The sequence below is a fragment of the Euphorbia lathyris genome, chromosome 7 (assembly GCF_963576675.1).
Source record: "Euphorbia lathyris chromosome 7, ddEupLath1.1, whole genome shotgun sequence".
Taxonomy (NCBI): Eukaryota; Viridiplantae; Streptophyta; class Magnoliopsida; order Malpighiales; family Euphorbiaceae; genus Euphorbia; species Euphorbia lathyris.
The window spans coordinates 60,322,865-60,341,125 of NC_088916.1; the positions used below are offsets into that span (position 1 = coordinate 60,322,865).

An 18,261-nucleotide genomic window follows, 5' to 3' on the forward strand; every position below is an offset into this window, starting at 1 on the left:
TTTAGAGAGAGAAAACCCCATAAATGATGATTTTGAAAAGTAAAAAATATGTTTCCATAGTAAATATGTTACTAAATAACTTTAACTTTTGAAAATTTTCATTTTGAGGTCATTATCTGCCAAATTTGGCAAAGTATAAAAATGTAAAATTTTGCAACCACATGGTTGCGTTTGCGAAAAAAATATCACAGGTATCTAAATCGGCGAAACCACAGAAAATTCCACATTTTTCATTTTTTTTTTCGTTTTTCATATTTTTCACTTTCTTCCCATTTTTTCATGTTTTTACTGATTTAAGGTTTTTCCCCTTTTCACCTTTTTTTTCCGCTTTTCACGTTTTTCACATTTTCACGTTATCTTTTCCGCTTTCCCTTTTTTTTTACTGTTTTTCACAATTTTCTATTTTTTTATTTTTTTATTGTTTTTTCATTTTTCACATTTTCGTGTTTTACTGTTTTCACTTTTTTCCATATCACGTTTTCCCATTTTTGCTTTTTTTACCGTATGTTTTCATTTTCTTCATTTTTTACATTCTATTTTTTTCACATTTTTTGCCCATTTTTTAAGTTTTTTTTTTCCGCTTTCCACATTTTTTTAATGTATTCCTTTTTAGAAAGTGTAAAACATTTTTCTTAAATTCTTTATATTTTTCCCTCTTTAGTAAAATGATAATTCCCACAAATTGCTCTCTCCCTCGAAGAATCACGACGAGCGCCTCCTCCTTTTCTTCTCTTCTATTCTTTCCCATTTTCTGTCAAATTCTCGTAAGAAGCTTCAAACCTTACTCTTTTGTAGATCTACTTTGGGGAGGAAGAAGGAAGTTCCTTCTTCATCCTCCAACCGGGTTAGGTTTTCTGTATTTTTTGTTATATTTTCTTTTTAGTCAGTGTTTGTATATTTTATCGGGTCTCTTTATCCGTTTGAATTGTACATGCTCTCTATTATCTTGTTATTTATATCCTTTTCGGATATAGCAAGAGCGAAAACAGTTTATTTTGTACGTGGATTAATAGATCTACGTGGTTGCAACAAAAGAAAAGACTCAGATTAGAATGTTCAGAATGAGCTAAATGATGAAGATTTGATTGGTGATACTTTTATGCGGATTTGGATTTCCATGAAGCATATGTTTTATTGTTTTTGTGTATGTTTTATATATTTTATGTTTTTTGCTCTTTGTAGTTGTTTTCGTCCCTTTGTAGATTTTGTGAGGTTTTTTTCATTACCTATTTCTTGTTGTACTTGTACTTTTCCTATTTAATGGAATTATAAGCATTTTCATAAAAAAAAACATGATATTTCCCGTTGCCTTAGGCTCCGTTTGTTTGCCGAAAAATATTGTGTGAGAAAATATTTTTCTAATTTTTCAATATTTATTTACTTAGGAAAATAAGTAAACAAAAATTTTTGTGGTGAAGCTCTTAGCCTGTTGGTTGAGAGCTTACCTATGACCCTAGAGGTCATGGGTTCGTATCACATCCGGGTGGGGTGGGTTGAGGGTTTTTTCCTTTCTCTTTAATGTAATCTTCCTTTCTTTAATATAAGTGCATTGCGCACAACTTTAAAAAAAAAAAAGATAAACAAAAATTTTTAGTTTAGTTAACAGAAAAATATATGAATAAAGTGGAAAAGATATTTTACTATTTTAAAAAGTGTAAATCAATTTTTTTATATACAAAAAGTAAAACATTTTTCTATAACTTTTTCATGTTTACTGATTTTGTAGCCAAAGACCTAAAAATATATTATTTTTTAACTTTTACTCAATATTTTTCAAATCGCAATATTTTCCAACAAACAAATGAGGCCTTATTATCCTAAGTAAACAAACAATGGAAAATCAAGAAAATATTTTCCGAATTGGTGCAATAATATGCCTTCATTTTTTTTCTTTTTAATCTTTTTGTTAATAGAGATTTGAGCTTGAGTTTGCTCTATTATAAATAGAGAAGTTCTAGATTATTTTTAGGGTATAGTTCAAAAAAAACCCATGTGCTTTCATTTTTTGTCAAATTAGTATCTGTAATTTTTTTTTTTCTAAACACGGATGAAAGTTTTTGGTTTGTGACCAGAAGATTATTGAGGTTTTTCGTTTTACTAAAACAAGAACCTCAAAATTAAAATGAGCATTGGTGTAACCCCTTCCCGGGTCACATTAAAACACACACAAACCCAAACATTTATCATAATTACACATAAAGAGCAACATGCCCAGTCCTTTAGCCTGGAAAGGTCCGTTTTTTACACCGTTACTTAACGTTTTTAAGGACGCCGCTTGGCGGGTCCCTTCTGGTGCATGTGTTATTTTATTTATTAGCCTTTTTTATTATGTTTTTAGACTAATTCGATATATCAGAGTCGCCACCCGAGATTAATATCCAGGAATATAAAAATTAGATGACATATGAGCTCACACTATGTCATCTCTTCAGAGTTAGGTTCGTGAATTATACATTAATGGCCTGATTAATAAAATTGTAGACTTGTCTTCCGTTAAAATACCAAATATTTCTAAGTCGTTTTTAGGTTATACACATTCACCACACAAATTACGGAAAACGATAAATAAATTCGGAAATATAAATTACATCACAATTTAATATCCAAATCCTATACATTTGATCTAGCTCTAAACAAATCTATTAAACCTACAAAATAAATAAACGTTAGCTGCGTGATATTGGGACCCGTCTTCGAAATTACACTACGACGCCAGACTCTATAAAATAGGACTCAAATAAATCCTACAATTTTAGCATGTCGACATGGTAATTAAAACCGTGATCTATATCTACCTATCTCTAATGGGTTAATTTTATTCCTGAACTACCCGTTATCATGTGATTAATTAAATATTTTTAAAAACCATTTTAGAGAGTATCTAACCTATTGGAATTAAGAAATAAATTACAACTATAAACCTACTTCTAGTCCTAAGAAAAACAGAAGCTTTAAGTTTTAATGTTATCCTAACCTAATAATATTTTATGAACTAAGTAAAAGAGAGTCACAAATATAGTTCTAATCTTAAAATAAATAAAAGCTTTACTAATTATCTTAATTTAACCAGAATAATATTTGACTAAAACAATAAATTAATAAACGCAAAACTACTCTTATAATTTAAAGGCAAAAAAATCATTAGATCTCTGATTTAAACCCTTGATCTTTTATTTGAATACATTTGGTCCCTGATCATTTATTTTTAGTCTTATTAAGCCATTGATGACCAAAAAAAGTAATTTTGAACATAAAATCCGGTTAACATACTGTTATTAATTGCACATGCATTCGAAATTTGTGACTTTTCACTTTTTGAAAGCAGTTTTGGATGTGTAATGTGGCTATAAAGTTAATTCAAACGGTAAAAAATATTTTTTTTAATAATTTCAAATACATATGAAGTTAATAACGTCTTTTTAACAGAATTACATATTCAAACTTACTAATTTGGTCATCAAAGGTTTAATGAGATAAAAAAAAAAGATCAGGGGCTTAATGTATCCAAATAAAAGATCAAGAGCTTAATAAACCAAAAAATGAAAGATCATGGACTTAATGATGCTTTTTGCCCAATTTAAATGAGTAACTACAACTATAGCTAAAATTAAAATTATATGACTAATACAATAATTAAATGGGTAAAAATATAAATATGACTACATTCTAAATAGGAAAAAAATGATAATTAGTCCAACCCGGAATTAATATAACTACATAAATATAAACACGTAGCATCTTAAGGAGGCCTTTAGGCGGGTGGGATGAGTTTTAAGCAATTAAGAGCTTTTAATATGGCCATGCTTGGAAAGCAGGGATGGAGAATTTTGACGGATCCGAATGCATTAGTATCGAGGCTATTAAAGGCACGTTAGTTCCCTCATACTGATTTTCCCCATGCTTTAAAGGGTTGAAATCCAAGCTATGTTTGGAGTAGTATATGGGAGGTGGCACAGGTCTTGTTGAGGGGCTGTTGCGGATGACGAATGTATGCAAGGGGGAGGATGTGCGAAACCGAGCCACTCAGTGGGTTCGACCGCCTACTGGTTTTTTAAAGTTAAACGTTGATGCCTCTGTCGTTGCTGGATCGGGAATCATGGCGTTGGGAGCTGTTCTACGAGATAGTGCAGGATGCTTCTGTGGCGGAATGATGAAGAAAGTGTTGGGAAATTTTGTTCCGAGGGAGGCGAAGGCAGTTGGGATCAAGGAGGCGCTAAGCTGGGTGAAAAATCGAGGAATTGAAAGGATGCTTGTTGAGTCTGATGCGTTGAGTGTGGTAGAGGATATTCACCAACCACGCTATCGGTTTGCTTACGGTACTCTTATTGAAAATTGTAAGGAGCTGTTGAATTCTTTTAATGACGTGACTGTCAATTTTATTTCGTTCTACGAATGAAGTTGCTAATGCTATTGCTCATGCAAGTCATTCTTTGTCAGAACTAACGGAGTGGGGTTCTGTCCCTCCGGATTTTATTTTTCATTTGCTGTTTGTTGACTCTTCTTAATATATTCACTATTTTCTTCCAAAAAAAAAAAAAAAAAGGTCTTTTTAAAAAGTTACCTTTCGAACTTTGGTCTAGCATCATTGATATAGAGGTAGACTCCAACAAACGACTCAAACGAAATCCAATAACCGAAACCCGCAAACAATGAACCGACTCTTTATCGTCTATCCGTAATCTGTTATAACATAGGATCCCATACGAAGTAAAGATTTTTGCGGTTCAAAACGACATAATAAAGCTTCAGTTTTTACTCACTTTCACTCTCTTTCTTTCCTTCCTTCAATCCACCTCTCTCTCTCTCTTTCGCTTTTCTGTTTCTCCTTTCTTTTTCTTTTTCTTTTTCTTTCTAGCTCTCTTCCTCTTATTTTGATTTCTTTTTCCTTTTTTTTTATGGGTAAATAATTTATTAGTCCCCTAATTTTTACCTAACACACTGTTTAGTCCCTTTATTTTGAAAAACATATTTTAAGGTCCATATCTTTTGCCAATATTAACCTTGTGGTCATTTTATCTATTTTTTTTAGATTTTTAACCGAACATATCTTGGCTTTTAGGACAACCACAGTACAATACAAGTTGACCATGTTACTCTGTTATTTTATATCTATCTGTTTATGCTTAAATATAACGATTACAAATCTAAAAAAACTAGACAAACGGACCAAAGGGTTAATATTAGCAAAAGTTAGAGATTTTATAATGCGTTTTTCAAAATAAGAGGACTAAACAGTGTGTTAGGTAAAAAGTAAGGGACTAATAAATTATTTACCTTTTTTTTTTATTGGCTGTCCCTCCTCCTTTTTAATTCCTTTCTCTTAAATGTCAACCTCCTACTTTCACCACTCTCTTTTCTAGTACTATTTTCTTGTTTTCTTCTCCCTCCCCTCACTTCTTATTTCTTTCTTTTCTTTTTCTTTCCCTCTACATCCGCCGCCCTGCTTCTTTTCTTACTTCTTAGATTCCAGGCTTTTTCCTGCTCTCTTCCCCCTATTATTTCGGCCCCCTTTTCCAATTATTTTGGCTGTCCTCTCTTCTTCCATCCCTCGTCATTTTTTTTTTGTCCATCCTCTTTAATTGATGTTTTTTTTTTGCCTTTGTTTTTTTTTCATTTTTTTTAAACAAGAAATCGGACAACACCTTCTCCAGTTTGTTACAGAGTAAAATTACGGTAAGAAGATGAAATTTTATTAATTTATAAAGATAGTAATTAATCTATAAATTATCTTTTATTAGGATAAAGTTCAAATAAAATCTCTGTGGTTTTACTAATTTTCAGATAAAGGACTGTGGTTTATTTTTTGTCAAAACGAGGACTGAGGTTTTCAACTTTAGCAAAATAAGGACTTTTCCGATTGATACTATTAAAATCACCCTTAACAACTTCAAAAATGACATATTTTAAGATTACTAATATTTTAAGCAACTTTAATTCTTCAACTTTTTTATTTCGAGATTATTTAGATGATGTTTGGTAAAGAGAGAGAAAGTTCTAAAAAAAATGATTTTCTAAAATAAAAAATGTAGTTCCATAGAAAATATGACATTGAACAACTTTAATTCTTGAAAATTTTCATTTTTAGGTCGTTAAAGATAGTTTTAATAGCATTATTAAAAGTGCGAAACCTCAGTCATCGTTTTGACAAAAAAGTAAACCACAGTCCTTTATCTAAAAATTAGTGAAACCACATGGGTTTTATTTGAACTTTCTCCATTAATTTATTGAATTATGAAGTTGAGGATGATTCGATTCTTTTGGAACCGGTCACAAGCAAGAAAACAATTATATCATTAACCACTCTTTACAATTTTTTTTGTTACAATTTGATAAAGATACACCAAAACTTTTGAATATGCTGAGGATAGTTAAATATGAAATTCAACTAGATTTAAATTTCAAGAAAAAATAAAGGTTTGTGGAGTCATATTTTACTTAATTATCTTAAATATATATCTATATATACTTGATATATGTATTTGAAAAATTATTAAATTATTAAATTATAAAAATAATAAATAATATACTTATAAAGGGTTGTTACGAAAAATCATTATCTTATTAATTTATTAAAATTGATCATTTTTTGAACTGGACCAAGTCAGGACCAAAAGAAATTATTATTTTAAAAAGATTATTAATTTATCAAGTATCAATTTATGAAGGTTTTACTATATATATATATATATATATATATATATATATATATATATATTTGTTTTAATAAATAATAATAATAAAATAATAAATAATCAATGAAAACGCTAATAAAAATCGATGGAAATCGGGACGTGTTTTGAATTTATGAGAGTCGGTCCATTTTCTTTGTTCGGTTTTTCTACATTTTTGGACTACTGAGACAAAGAGCCGTTTCTAGTCCTTTTTTATTGGGTTTCAATTCATGATTCTGTATGACACGACGTGGGGCCTACCTGTAACATAGGTAGTAAAGGCAACTATAATTTCATTACGAGGGTTGAAAAGGTCCGTGCTCACAATGACCAAATAAAGTTTCGTCATTCATTATTGCCTATAAAAAAACCCATGATCAAAAAACTAAATAACCAATCAAACAATGTAATCAATCAATAAAACTTACTTGATCTAAACAACATAATCCAGTTCAACAATATATTAAATCCTAATGAATGTTTATAAAATTGCTAAAGGAATGAGACACTTGTGCTGATCAACATGAATATAGAATGAAACTAATGGGGTGTTTGAGTGCTCCTTTTCGTGCTCCTGTTTGCCTTTTCAGTTCGAAATGAAGAGTTTTAGGTGTTTGGTTAGTGACATTCCTGTTTACCCTTTACACTTGAAAAGCAGCATAGTTAGTGACCTCTTGTTTGCTTTTTACACCTGAAAAGCAGCCTTTTACAAAAGCAGAGAATTTCTGCTTTTTGGAAAAACAGTTTTTTCCAACATCAAACAGCAAACCGTAACAGCAAACAACAACTAGCAACAGCAAGCAGCAACAGCAAACAGCAAACCATAACAACAAACAACAAACAGTAGGTAAAACAAACGGGCCTTAAGAAAACTAGCAAACATGAATTTTTCGAACCTAGCCTGGAAATTTCAACATGGTAAGGTGATCTGTCTATTCAATAAACATAATTACCTATATTTATATAGATACATATATACAATTAATTTCATACATCTTACATTTAATTAATCACATACTCAATCAATTAAGAATAAAATATAAACATAGTATCCTATACATGACTCGATTTACTTCAAACAACAAAACTATAACTTTATTATGTTGATTTTTAAGAACCCAACTAGGCCTTATTGAAAATAAAATGATAAATTTTCAATACAGGACTTTCTCTTTACGTTTATTTCATGTTTCTAATTAAATCTATGTCATATAGTATTAATTACGAACCTTTATGGTTTTTGTCCTTTCCACATCGATAATCCTTTGATTAAAAGTCTAGGTGCGTTTTCCCACAAAACATTTACTTTTTCAATAAACAATAGATTTAGTTTACACATTCGAGATTTCGATAGAAAAATATCTAACGCGCTCCCATATTTCCTTTTATTTCCAAAACAGGCAGAAACAATATTTATTATGATTTCACTATAGGAAAAAGAAACTCTACATGATCTTATTAGAAAATAGTTCAAACTTTCTTTTACAACCTATATGGGAGATGGAAAATTACAATATTGCAATATAGCTATCAACCTATATAAATTCTATAATGGACCAGATATAATTGACCCGACTAATAAAAAAAAAAAGAAATACATACCACTCCATTAGAAAAAGATTAATGAAAAAAAATAGTACTAGTATCACATTATCATTGATAGAGTAATGAATCGGGATCATAATAGAATTTCTCTCCATTCTAATTGCTAAATGTAGTTGGATGGCATAAGACAAAGAGCATTTTTCTTGTGCATAGTAATGCCTGGTTGGGCATCCATATCCAAATCTTCCCTTTGAGTTCCAACAGGCATTTCCCAATTAAACTTATAAAGTAAATTAGCAAGAGATAGCTCCACATTAGAAATACCCATAACCAATCCAGGACATATTCTTCTTCCCGCACCAAATGGAATCAACTCATAATCTTGACCTTTTATGTCAATAGAACTTCCGATGAATCTTTCGGGCCAAAACTCTTTGGGGTTTTCCCAGACTTGAGGGTCTCTTCCTATTGCATAAGCATTCACATATACTACCGTCTTTGCTTCTACATCATATCCCTCTAGTTTGCAGTTTTCAGACACTTCTCTTGGGATTAATAATGGAACCGTGGGTTGTAATCTCATTGTTTCTTTTACAACTGCTTTTAGATACGGTAGGTTTTGGACTTCATCTTCGTCTACGAAACCTTCGTTTTTAACCATGTTCCTAATTTCGTCTTGAACTTTTTTCATTGATTTAGGATTCTTCATCAGGAAAGTCATGGCCCAAACCACCGTTGCTGCACTCGTGTCCGTCCCAGCCACAAACACATTCTGTAAACCGAAAATTTATCAAACATTCACCTAAAATAAGAACAAATACAAGAGGATTTTATCTTTTCATGGATACATTGTGTCTGCCTATTTTTTATTTTTCTACTTTGAAGTTTTAATCTTTCAATATGTCAACATATTGAAATTCTGATTTTTCAATTTGATATATTTCTATGTTTGATGTGGCTAAGATATATATATATATATATATATATATATATATAAGACTTTTTTTTTTTTTTGCTAAAATAGTAAAAATGACTTCATAAATAGGGAGACACAATGTGTCCATATCCATTTAGAAAAATCAGACCTTAAATATATAAACATCCAAAAAATGAAAGCATCATGATATGCTTTCATTTTCAAAAGATAGATAACAAAATAATAGGATCAAAACTGAGCTGAACTTTGAAAATAAGAATAAAAACAAAATGCTAAGAGCATCTTGGGTCCCCTTTCCTTTTCTAGATATGGGTTTTAATTTTATACATAATAATTCTGATATTTTAATCTGATATTGCACACATATTGAGATCTTTTGGTTACCAAAATAATTAAAATCCTGAATATTAAATTTGATTAAAAATGCAACAACTATGACATAATAGTTTTAGAAAAAGCATTAGAGAAATTCTAGAATACTCAAGAGTTTTTTCTACTTTCTAAATATACATTGAGAATCAGACATCAAATATAGGATAAAGTATAAACTTCATTTTATCCAAAGGATAACTGAAGTTTTTGTTTTGTTAAAAACCATTATCGTTTATTTTGACATTATAAAAATGACCGTTACTGATCTTAAAATGGAAAATTTCAAGAATTAATCTTGTTTATTCTATATTTACTATGGAATCAAATCTTTTATTATCTAAAATCGTTCTTTTCGAAATTTTCTCTAAACATTCACTCTTTTCTCATCAAACAATATCTCAAAATTAAAAATTTTAAAATTTCAAATTACTTAAAATATCATTAAGTTTTTTAAATTTTCGATTTTGAAATTGTAATTTTAATTTTGAAACCTTGTTTTTAGTAAAATGAAAAACCTCAGTCAATATGATCAAATGATATTATGATAAGAATTACCAGGTAGCAGTTTGATAAAATATATAAACATCCAAAAGATATTATGATAAGAATTACCATGAGCACAGCTTTAATATGATCAAATGTAAGTTGAACTTTGAAAGAACGATCCTTCCATATTCCAAGCAAAACATCAAGAATATCCTCTTGCTCAGGTTTCAATCTATTCGGATCAAGATGTTCCTGAATTATCTGCTCATAAAAAACATCAAAATCATGAAAATTCTTCTCCAAAACACTTCTCAATCCTGTAAATTTATCAACAAAACCAAACCAGGAAAATAATCTCCAACAAAAAAACTCATAAACAAAGCCTGAGTATCAGCAAGCAACCCTTGAAATCTACTCCTTTCAATACCCTCTTCTTCATATCTCTTCCCAAAGGCAATCCTACATATGATAGTACTTGTAAGAGACATCATAACCTCACTTAAGTTCACAGCTTTATCTGAAGTTGCTAAATCAGATATCTTTTTAATCATATGAGAGACTTCAAATTCTCTAACGGGTCTAAAACTTTGGACTCTATTTGAATTGAAAAGATGAACAACACAGATTTTCCTAATCTCTCTCCAATAAGAATCATAAGGTGAAAAGGCTAAGTCTAGACCGTTGTAAGAGAGTTTTTGTTGGCCAATAAAAGGAGGTCTGCTGCAGAAGATGAGATCATGTGTTTTTAAGACTTGTTTTGCTGTTTCTGCTGAGGAAACTACTAGGACTTTGAGGGAACCTAAACGTAAGGACATTAAAGGTCCGAATTTTTCTGAAAGTTGCCATAGATGGTGATGAAGAGTTGAGTTGTCGAGTTGGTGTAAATTGCCTATAATTGGAAGACCTCTAGGACCGGGTGGGAGATGAAGGTTTGTTTTTGTTTTGTGGATTTGGGTGAGAAAAATGAGGATAATTGGAAGAGATAATACAAGGAAGATAAGGTAAATCATGATGCTTCAAGTTCAACTATGTGTTTCTAACAAGTTTCAATTGCTTGCTATATATAGACCAGGCAATATTGTTTTTATTGTAGCTATGTGTCCTAGTCTTTTTATGTTGTAGGTAGTCTTTTCTTTTTTTTCTTGCTGCCGCTGTTCACCAAAAATAGGCCCACAATCCCAACATTCAAATTTCCAACCATATAAAATGGTCTTTCCACCATAACTCTAACCTAGGAGTCATCATTATCATTACGAATTAACCAGTCATCAAATTAAATTCGGAACGTAATCATTTTTTCGATTTTCAGAAAATGCTAATTAGATTCGATTAACTACTAATTAATAGAAGGCAAGTGAAGATGAAGAAGATAAAAGAACACTAGGAAGAACTCTATATTTTAAAGATAGAATCGATAAAGTTTAAAGACACTAAGGCCCTGTTTGGTAAAGAGCGGTTTTGACCAACTTTAGCGGTTTTACCACTGAAACCGCTGATTGGAGTGTTTGGTGGAGAGAGGTTTGGGAGAGAGTTTTGGGATGAAAACGCTAATTTAGAAAAAGCTCATTTTAGGAGCTTTTTCAATTAGCGTTTTGCAATATTAAAATTAATTGACTTCTTTAACCCTAATTATTTTATGTATATTTTTATGTATTAAAAAAAGAAATGCCCTTATTCGTCTTTTTGCACAAACCGCTATTATCAATCAGCTAAGTAATTTTTACCAAACAGGTCTACACAAACAGCTAGTTAAATCAGCTAGTCAAATCAACTAATGTAATCAGCTAATAGCTAACAGCTAATTCCCAAACAGGGCCTAAAACTCCCTCATATAGGAAAATTACACGTGTCTTACATGTGCAATTAATAGACTTCATAACTAACTTTAAACTCTTTTCAAAAAAAAAAAAAAAAAACTAACTTTAAACTAAAGCCAATAAATTAATAAACAATGATCCCCTATGCATTTAAACTCATAAAAAACAATTTAGTGTGCTACTCGAATCGAGTAGAGATTATTTCCAAATTTCGAGTTTTAAACATTTTGGAAATATAAAAAGTACATATTTATTTCTTTCAAATCATTTTGAACTAATATATATTATTGAATTTCTATTGTTTTATAGCGTTTAAAAACGAAAAAGTGTTTGTTAGTTCAAGTTACTTTTTCGGATTAGTTACAAGAAGGAATTGGTAACACTTTACCATTCTTGAGATAGTTTGGAAATTGCAAACAACTTTAGAGACACATTCCAAATCCAATAAGTGTTCTAAAGATGGTTGAAGTTGCCAAATTAACTCAAAAAATCCGGAAAATGCTTCTTGAAGTTCTTACTTTATCCATTTTAGTTCATTCTTGAGCTAAGTTCATCTAAACTAGCTCTAAGGAGTTTCTAAGTGAATATTATGTCAAGAAAATCTATGAAAACTCAACTTGAATTATCACAAGTCACTTTGGCATTTGGAGTTGTTTTTAGTAACTTCAAGAATACCAAACCAAGTGAAAGTTTCAAAGAAAATTTTATTCTAACTTAGAATTGGTGTTTGAAGAAGCTTCTAAGCTTCAACAACTCCTTTTAATTGATCTAGAATCAATCTAACTAAATGTGTTTCAAGAAGCTATTTACTCACTAAATTTACTTTAAAACTAACACATTTAATGGATTTAAGCAAGCAAAAATAAGTTGAAAAGCTTAAATTTCACAATATAATTGGTATTGGGACAATTGCATATGCTTTTATAAATTCAAATACGCGAAATAATTACCTAAAGCTCGGCCTAGCAATGGTCGAGTGCCTAGGTGTGATTGCCTATGGCTTGGCCAATTCGGGCAACGCACAATTTCGCCCCCTTGAACTTGCGTTTTGGATTTTCGGGAATTGCCCGTGAGCATTGTATCCTTAAACAACCATTAGATATACCCAACAACTAAATCAAATCAATTGGAATAGAATTACATAAGTTCTTACTATTGAAACAATTTATCAAACACTTGGTGTGCATACTTTAATGTGCATCAATTCCTTAAAATTGAAGCTTAAACTAACCTTACCCATACACAAATTGATACTAAATAGCAGCTAAACCCATCAAATGTTCATTCCCCTCAATCAATTTCATCAAATCAACAAGAAAATTAAAAACCCTAAAACTAATTTTACAAGCTCAAGAAGGTTTGAAAGATGAAATTGGAGCAATTAGAAGCATTCTTACTTGTGTTTGAATGAATTGGAGTTGAAGTTTGATCGATTGAAGTCTAAAAACCAACTTGTTCTTAAACAAATCCTCACGTTAGAAGCTTTCCAATGCACTAACGGTTTAATTTTAATTCTAATAATAAATGGGAAAATTACAAAACTAGGTCAAATGGGAGACTTATTTACATATTTAACCCGTTTACTCAACCTACTACATATCTAGATTGATTTTGTGTGACTTTCCCATAATACCCTCAATATTTACGCGCGTCTGTCTCCCTCCCGTATGACTTCACAGATTTGATATTATGCGAAGCCTGCGAAGCTAATGTTTGGGTAAACTTTTTGGTTTAGTTGATGAATTTAATTAGCATATGCTTAGCCTGGATGTGTTTTGAAGCTAATTCGCGACGTGGTATATGACAAAAAATGCCAAACAACAACGGATTCTAACATTAAAATCATAACATTATCAAAATTTACAACAAGATTGTCACAATAAACTCCTAACAAATCACTTCATTATACATAGGCTCCTATTTAATACCGATGGATGGATGTTTCTCACGGTACAGAACAAGATTGCCACAATAAACTCATAATAAATCACTTCATTATACATAGACTCCTATTCACCACCGATGGATGGATGTCTCACGATACATAGGCTACTATTCACCATAGGGATGAATGTGTCCCACGGTGTAAGCTCTTATTCACGACCGATGGTTGGAAGTCCAGGCGTTTTTGAATGGATGTCTCTCATGGCACCCTAACACGCCGGCTTCCAGGAATGAATATTATGTATTCAACCACCTTCAGAAAAATTTAATCGTGTTAGTCAGGAAAAAGGAAGATTTGGCTTCGCGAAACAATGATTCGCTAAGTATGCGAACATAAATGTGCAAGGAAGATGGTGATTTTACTTAGCGAAACAATGATTTCGCGACGTCTGCGAGGAGAAATGTGACGCTCTGACTTCGCGAAACGATGATTTTGCGGAGTCTGCGAGAGAAATTTATCGAATTACCTCACAAACTTCGCGTAATCATCGTTTCGCGAAGTTAAATCGATAAATTTCTCCTCAAAGACTTCGCGAAAACTGCATATGCTAAGTGGATTGGTCCGGAAAAACGCAGAAAAAACAGTATATACTTACATTTTTCGACGAGCCCAATATGATAAACTGGGAAAAACGATGAAAATAACGTAGAATCACCATTTCTTCGAACGAGCAGGAAATGGAAGATGAAGAACCATGACTTCGTTTTCTAGGATTAGGAAGTTGCAGAATCAAGAGATGAAGAGAGGAAGAAGAGAAATACATTGTGATTTGGAGAAATGGTGCACATTTCGTGCAATTTAAAGGAAGATAGGAAGATCAAAAGTCTTGGAATCATTAATGGAGGAGCTGCCACCGTTTCGCGGAACCATGGAGAAGAGGGGAGAGACCGTTCGCGTTTGGGGAAGTGAGAAGGTTAGGGATATTATGAGAGAGTCACACAAAATCAGTTTAGATATGTAGTAGGTTGAGTAAATGGGTTAAATATGTAAATGGGTCTCCCATTTGACCCATTTTTATAATTTTCCTATAATAAATAGATTTTAATACTTCTAATTTTAAATTTTAATTATCCAAGGAAATGCATTTTTATTATTTTAGAAAAGTAATGGTTCCTTTATTGCTGCTCGCTCCTCTCGGCTCCCTTGTTACCCACGAGTAGACGAAGCCGAAGCCACGACAGTACTCCAAGCTCAGCATTGGCTGCAATCTTTGGGTTATCAACGGCTGATCATGAAAACTGATGCATAAACTTTTGCTGATGCCATTAACTCCGCCACAGACAATTGTTGAAACACCTTTCCACATAATTTTGATTTGACAAAATTGTTTAAGTATAATTTAAAATACACATTCTAAACACACTAAGTTTAAATGCTTTGATTTATTCTACTAATGTGTTTGTTCAATGTTGAGTTAAAACTGTTATAAGACATAAGAATCAAAAGGCCCAAGCCCAATACGGAAGGCAAGGCCCAAGTCAAACAACTCAGTACAACTCGGCCCGCGTATGTCAAGACGTTGCCGTTTTGAACAAAACGCAACTCAGCAAAAGGAAGGATCTAGAAGACCTTCGGGAACAACTTCAAGATGAAACTGCTGAGTAGTCTCGACAAAGCGTACAAGACAGCAGCTGGCAAAGCAAAACTTCCAGACAAAGTATTTCCCCTTTGGGCAAAGTTCAGACGACACAGTATGCTGTCCAGTTGAGTTTACCATAAAAGGAGAGACAGTCTGCTGAGCTGACCGAGGACAGAAGATACACAATTCTGATTGGCCGAGAGCTCTGAGCAAGTCAGGATGACAACGACATGTAGCCGTTTCCCTCCAACGGTTATTTCGAAATTCGAAATGACCGATGCCCAGACGTCTCTATAAATAGTGCCATCAGAAGCTTCACTCAATACAGAACTTGATCAAGCCATTACGCTGACCAAATTTCTACAAGTTCTGCAAGCAAAGAAGCAAAGCAAAATCTTACACTACAATTCTTATATCTGTGTAAAAGTCTAGAGTGATTGTTTCAATCGTCTAAAGTGTCTTAGCAAATCTTTGTATAGGACAAAACACTTATCATTTCTAGAGATAGAAAGGAGAGGCTGAGTACTCGGTTTTAGTACTCAGCGAGAGATTAGGATTGAGTAGAGGTATAGAGGAAGGTACTCTTGTCATACTCAGTTGCTGATATTGTAAAAGGTTTGAGGCTCTACCTTTAAAGAGCTCAGTAGAGGATTCGAAATCTCGGAACATGTTCCGGTGACAGGACGTAGGCTTAGAAGAAGCCGAACCTAGATAAATCTGCTGAGTAAAGTATTTCTTACCTTTATCTCCTTATTTATATTGCTTGCTTAAAATAACAAAAAACTGACCAAGTAAAGAGGTCAAGTTGAGTTGTGCGCGTTGAACGTCTGAGCTCAGGAATAGACTCTAAGTGCTATCTCCTGACTCAAGCTAAGAAACTGACCTAGTCACCAGTTGACTAAGCCAGTATCTTGCTGTTTACTCAGCGCCGCTGTTAAAACCTTTTTCCTTAGAAAAAGAAGTCTGCCCTAATTGCAAAAAAGTTTAAATAGTTCCTAACCCCTCCCCCCTTGGAACTATACTTGCAACCTTTTCAAGGAACCAACAAGTGGTATGAGAGCTTAAAAGCTCACTCTAAAAGGTCTAACAACCTTGAGCTGATCCCTACCATGGGCGAAAACAGCACTCGGTTTCTCCCTGGAAACCAAACAACTCAAATACTGCCTGAGGGGCTGTCCATTACTAGGCCTCCCCTATTCTTCGGGTCAAACTATACCTTCTGGAAGAATAGGATGAAAAACTTCATCCAGGCTACAAACATGAGTGCCTGGCTATCTATAGTCCAAGGCCCATTTGTACCTGTCGAGGTTGTGGCTGGCCAAACAGTTGTAAAAGCTGAGGCCAAATGGACAGAGGATGATCTTAAGAAGCTCCAAAACCATGCTTCGGCTATCAATATGCTTCACTGTGCGCTCGATGCTGCAGAATATAATAAAATCTCAGGTTGTGAGTCGGCACAAGAGATCTGGAGAAAGCTGGAAGTCACCTACGAGGGAACCAATAAAGTAAAGGAGTCCAAGGTGAATCAGCAGATGAGACTGTACGAGCTGTTCGAGATGAACAATGATGAGGGCATTTCAGACATGAATGCAAGGTTTACCAACATCATTAATGAGCTCAAGAGACTTGGGAAAATCTTCACCGAGGAAGAACAAGTCAAAAAGATACTCAGGAGTCTTCCTAAAGACTGGCAAGCAAAGAAGACAGCAGTTGAGGAAGCTCAGGATTTAACCACCTACAAATATGACGAACTCATCGGTTCATTGCTGACCCATGAGATATCCATGAAAAACTTTGAGGTGAAGGAAAAATCTGAAGACAAGAAGCAGAAATCCCTTGTCATGAAAGCTGACTCCACTGACGGGAGTTCAACTGACGATGAGGAGATGGCTATGTTCACAAGGAAGATGAAAAGGCTATTCAGGAAGAGTGACAAATACTCTAAAAAGCCTTACAGAAAGTTTGATAAGTATAAGGCTGACTCAAGTGACAGCAAATACAGAAAGGACAGCTCAAAGCCCATTACATGCTTTGAGTGCCATCAAACTGGCCATATTAAGTCAAACTGCCCCACGCTGAGGAAAGACAAGAAAAGTGGGAAGAAAGCAATGGTGGCTACTTGGAGCGACATCGATGAGTCTTCATCTACAGAAACTGAGGCCACCGAGTCAGCAAAGATATGCTTCATGGCTGACGAACTTACTGAGCCATGCGTCTCTGAGCATGCTGACCTATCAGAAGACGAGGAGCAATCAAATGAGGTAATTTCTCTTCCCCAGCTCAGAAACGATATGGTTAATGCCCTGAGTGATCTCTATACACTTGTCAAGAAGTGTAATAAGAAAGTTAGAGCACTCAGCAGGCGCTGTGACGAAGTGGAAGAGGTCAAACTGAGTGACCTCAGATACCTTCTTCAGGACAATACAACTCTGCATGATAACATGAAGATCATACATGAGTCTGTCTCTGAAGTCCAGTCAGTTTCAAAGAAACTGAGTAAGGACGTCACAACTATCCAGAACCAACTAAAGGTTCCAAATAAAAGAAACAGTCCTCTGAGAACTCAGTACCAAGGTACAAAGCAGAGATGGAATCCCCAGCGAAAAGTCCAGTGTGACTTTTATGGGAAGTTAGGACACACCACTAAGGTGTGCTGGCACGCTCAGCACTGGGGTGCTGACAAGTCAGTGAAACATCCTAAATAGAAGGTCAGTTGTGACTTCTGTGGAAAGAATGGCCATACTGTCCATGTATGTCGCCATAAAATAAAATATGATGCTTTACCTGTTGCACCTAACAAGCAAGGACCCAAAAAGAATTGGGTACCTAAAAGTAACTAGTTACAATGCAGGTAAGCCTGAGATGTGCCGAGAAGTCAAAGATGTGGTATATTGACAGCGCATGCTCAA

General features: G+C 33.4%; 1 pseudogene; it reads right to left on the reverse strand.

Moving 5' to 3' along the window:
• Window positions 1-8,101: 8,101 nt before the first annotated feature.
• Window positions 8,102-11,099, reverse strand: LOC136201082 (5-OH-xanthotoxin synthase-like; annotated as a pseudogene).
• Window positions 11,100-18,261: the final 7,162 nt, after the last annotated feature.